This window comes from Crassostrea angulata, chromosome 2 (assembly GCF_025612915.1).
Source record: "Crassostrea angulata isolate pt1a10 chromosome 2, ASM2561291v2, whole genome shotgun sequence".
NCBI classification, from domain to species: domain Eukaryota; kingdom Metazoa; phylum Mollusca; class Bivalvia; order Ostreida; family Ostreidae; genus Magallana; species Magallana angulata.
In genome coordinates this window covers 63,884,417-63,889,163 of record NC_069112.1, presented here as the reverse complement: position 1 = coordinate 63,889,163, position 4,747 = coordinate 63,884,417, and the positions used below count along the sequence as shown (strand labels likewise).

The 4,747-nt window shown below is 33.1% G+C and overlaps 1 pseudogene; it reads left to right on the top strand.

Moving 5' to 3' along the window:
• Positions 1-1,169: 1,169 nt before the first annotated feature.
• On the top strand, positions 1,170-3,147 carry LOC128172726 (uncharacterized; annotated as a pseudogene).
• Positions 3,148-4,747: the final 1,600 nt, after the last annotated feature.

The following is a 4,747-nucleotide window of genomic DNA, read 5'->3' as shown; positions in this document are numbered from 1 at the left end:
ATTCTAGAGTACTATTTTATAGCCAATTATAGCAAGTAACTGAGTATAAAGTTGCTGATATCCATTTTAAATTATCAAGTTCAATAACATAAACGTAATTATTTTATTACCAATGTTAGAGGCTGTGGGACTGTGTGTTTTACTTATATAACAAATACATGTTAGCGTGCAAATGAAATTATTGTGTGTCATATTGTATATTAATATTTATGTTCATTATTGTAGGGCTGATCCCAAATATAATATAGTCCTGGGGTCAGGCAATAAAGTGAGATAACCCACAACCGGACTTGTTTTCCTTTATAAAACACCGGCTATATATATATATATATATATATATATATATATATATATATATATATATATATATATATATATTAATGAAACATTATAGACATTCATTTGGTGTTTAACTTAGAAAATTATCCCAGTGTGATAACGAGTCATTGTTCGTTCAGTTTAACCTTAGGCTCTGTAGGCATATTTTGTTAACTCATACCTTAATTTAAATATAATCCAATACGACACAGAGGTTGTACCTGTTTCTGGCGTGAAGCACAATCGGCCTTAAACTGAATCTAAGTGTTATGGCAGTATGTCCCACAGTCATCAGAAGTAACAAAACTAAAGTAACACAGTACTGACGAAGTTTTTCATATCCGTCCATTGGCAAGGCAAATGTAGCGCCGCACCGAGCGGTCTTACAACAACCTTTCATGATTTCAGTTTCCATGATATTTGTTCCTTACATTTTGAAAAAAGATGCCGAATTTCAAGTCTACTGTTTATTTACAAATAACAAATATAAACATTTCTAACAAATAATCCACACTATAAAATCCAAATAAACGCATTAATCACATATACACGTTTATCAAAAATCATAGGCGAAATTAATAATCCAAGTGCTAAGTAAGTCATATCTAACTTAAATTAAGTTCTGACTATTTGTCTAAGTAAGTGGCCGTGTAACTAGCTATTGTTGCGCTATATATACCAAAGATCCGCTCCTGATGAATAGGAGCACATTTTAAGATCCTTACAATAGGGAGTTAAAGGAAGTGAACATGAAAAAAATAACTCTTTTGCAATTAACTTGAAAAGTCCTCTGAAACTTGATAATGAAAGTTGTAGCTATTAAATTTATTTATTTTGAGAGATTTTATCAATTAAACACTCTCAGTGAAAGGCTTATGGAGGCAATCCATTATTTCCCAGCATGCATCTGTGCTCTGACGTAGATGAGACACATTGCTGCTGCTGACTGGGTCAGTGTTACAAACTGATTGCACTACGGGAAAAACATGCCTGAATGTCAAGCAAAATTTTGCACTGTCAGAAGGGGACAAGGATTTTATACATTTTCTATTCCTGACCCTAAGCGTGACTATGAATTGTGCAAAAGATGGATTCATAATTTGGGGAATGAGAAATTAAACATAAAGACTTTTGTGTTTGCATATCATAAAATTGTGTGTGAAAAACACTTTGAAGAGGATTACTTTGAAGATGATCTTGAGGTAGGAATTGGCTTTAATGTTTTCAATTTAAGTTAAATATGCATTTGATATACGAATGATTTTCAAATACAGATAAAATATAAATATTTTGATAAACAATCTTAAAACAATAGCATATTTCTTTAATAAAGGCACGCCTGATGAATTTCAAACCAAGAAAAAAAATGAGAAAGGGGGCAGTTCCTACTATTTTCCTTGACAGCAAAACTCCAAAGAAAAGGGAAAAAAGTGAAAAAAGAATAAAAGAGAAGGAAAAAGTGGAAGTGAGTACAGGGTAATTTTAATAACTAACATTGATACAGTCAAATTCATGAACAATGAATCTGTACATTAAATAAAAGCCTTAATTTGTATCATTCTTGAATTCACAGCTACTTGAAAATATTCTTGTCAATGCTGAAGATGATGACAATATAGATGAGCCAGGCTGTTCTTATGATACTGGGAGATCGGGACAGAAAAGGAAAGGAGAAACAATTCCGGTGGGAAAATAAAAAAAAACAAAGGTAAGAAATTTAAAAGTTAAATGTATATATCTATTTTGTAAAGTAAAAGCAAAGGCATTTTACATTTAAAATCATACTGTTTTGTAGAATTCAAAGAACACTGTTGATGTTGGAATTCAGTTTGAATACATGGATGAAAGAACTATGAAAGATATGGGAACACAATGTGACATAAGAACTGAAAAATCAACAGATTTCTATGTCAACTGTAGATCAAGAGAAAACCCTGGTCTAGCAACATCTGATCACGGATATTCCTTCAACATCAGAAACTGACACTATTTTTCTCTCCTCTACACCTGTGAAATCTGCACAGTGCTTCTCGCACACGTTTGAATCGGATGAATTATCACCTGTCAAATCAATTACTACCAAAGCTGACCCAGATTTCTCTTTCATTCCCTCAGATGAGTCAACAAATGAGTTATCAAATTTATCAAGTGATAAAGAGCAAGATGTTAGTACTACTGAGGATTCAAAATTTATTGTCTTTTGGTCATGTATCAAATCTTTTTTCTGTATGTTAATGTGCCAAGTTTGCAAACAACCGTTTGATGTGTCAATGCTACAAACCATTATGTCAATGGGACATGATTGCATGTACAACCATAAATTTACTTGGAAATCACAACCCTTTGTAGGGAAACAACCCATTGGTAACATTATGTTATCAGCAGCCACATATTTTAGTGGATTATCTTTCTCAGGCATTTCAAACTTTGCTAAGTGCATGAATTTACAAATAATATCTAGAACAACTTTTACCAATAACAGCAGAACATTAGTGTTACCTGTCATAGATATGTACTACAGAGAACAACAAAATGATATTCTTAAAAAAATGAAAAGAAAAGCCCTAGTAATTTGTTGAGATGGTAGATGTGATTCTCCAGGTTTCAATGCTAAATATTGTACATATACAGTCATGGAGGCCATGACTTCTGCAATTTTAGATTTTAATGTTGTTCAAGTAAGTGAAACGGGGTCATCTTCTACAATGGAGTTAGAAGGATTTAAGAGCAGAATTAAAATACAGAATTAGATTGTATCATATGTGTGTGCAAGTGATTATACACAAATGAGATGTTGTTGAAATATTTCAAATAAATATTGATTGTATTTGAAATCATTCTTTGGGAGTCTTACTTGTTATTTAAGTGCTCTGGGGCTCTTCCTCTCTGGCTTTTACCGGTATATCTTAGATAGATAATATAAGCTGTCTCGAGGATGACAGGACTAAGACACACTGTATCAAAATCTGGGTGCTGGGATATGTACTTTATGTGCTCGGTAATGTAGTCCGCCACATAATGTTCAAATTCATAGCAACAAAGACATTCCTTAAATGTAGGTAGAATTGTACAGTTTTCACAAGTACACCAATCCAATGATGCTCCTATCACATTCACATTAATTGCAGGTGGAGGGGCATCATTCAGGGCTTCAATTTCTTCCTCTGTAAACTCTGGTTCAAAATGATAGCCCTCAACTTCAATTTCATTGTTTAATTCACTTTCTGACGATGACCTTTTAACTGCGTAACTGAGTGTTGATTAACCAATGTGCCAAAATGCAATGTGTCTCGCTGACGTCGGCATCAGTGCTGCCCTCTCTTAGATGCTTAGAGATAACCCAGCAGGGAGGTAATGATTTTATCAATATGGCGGCTCCCATGGATTGCAAGAATTAGTTACTTTTAATGGAATATCTTCTTACTGAGGAACGCTATGTCTAATTGGCTTTACAAAATCATTATATACATCAAACTGACAAATTTGAGCCCTTGATAAATTTTTTATGTTCACTTCCTTTAATACATTGAACACAATGGTCAATGTGGAGTCAGCAGGGGGTGAGATAAGATGGGCGATTAAGACACAGATAAGATTTATAGCCTTAGTGTAGATTATGTGTGAACAAATAATTAATGAAGAATGACTTTAATGGATATAACATATTAAACCGTTACAACCCCCCCCCCCCCCCTTGCATTAAGATTTGACTCCGTTCAAATATAAAGATAGCGCGTAACAAAATCTTTAAAACTAGCAACATTTATACGAATAACACGCAATTAAAAAAAAAAAAAAATCACATGTTATATGCTGACAATGCAAAACAAAAATTGTTCAATGAACTATTTAAACATATAATATGACATTTGAAAATGCATTTTTATTTCAAGAAAAACAAAAACACATCTCAAATTAAAACATGTTACATCAGAAGCAATTATTTACATATTCCATATAGGTTAATATCGACATAGTATTAAACACATAGAAGAAAAAAAAGTCATTAGCAAATTATGTATATCTAAATTATTTCGTCGCAGAATTTTTAATTCCACAATATTCGCATATATAATAATCCATGTATTTACATCTTGCCTGTTTTCTGCGTTATAAAAGAGTGAATAACAATTTAAAATACTTTTTCGGTCGTATTTGACGTCCTATGCGCGTTGTCTTGAAAACGGGAATTTGCGCGTTGTCAATACCAATTTCGTTGCTAAGAGCTCGTTCTGATTGGTCATCGGGTACTGTTTGATCCGTAACTTCTGGCTTGTCTCGCCGTCGCCGTGTAATTCTTCACCACCCGTCATGTTGTTATTATCATCGTCTCGATATAAATCTCCTGGAACGCTTGTCTTGAACGGTTTTAAGCTATCTGCATGTACCACTATATAAGTATGTATATATACTGTATATTATTAATATA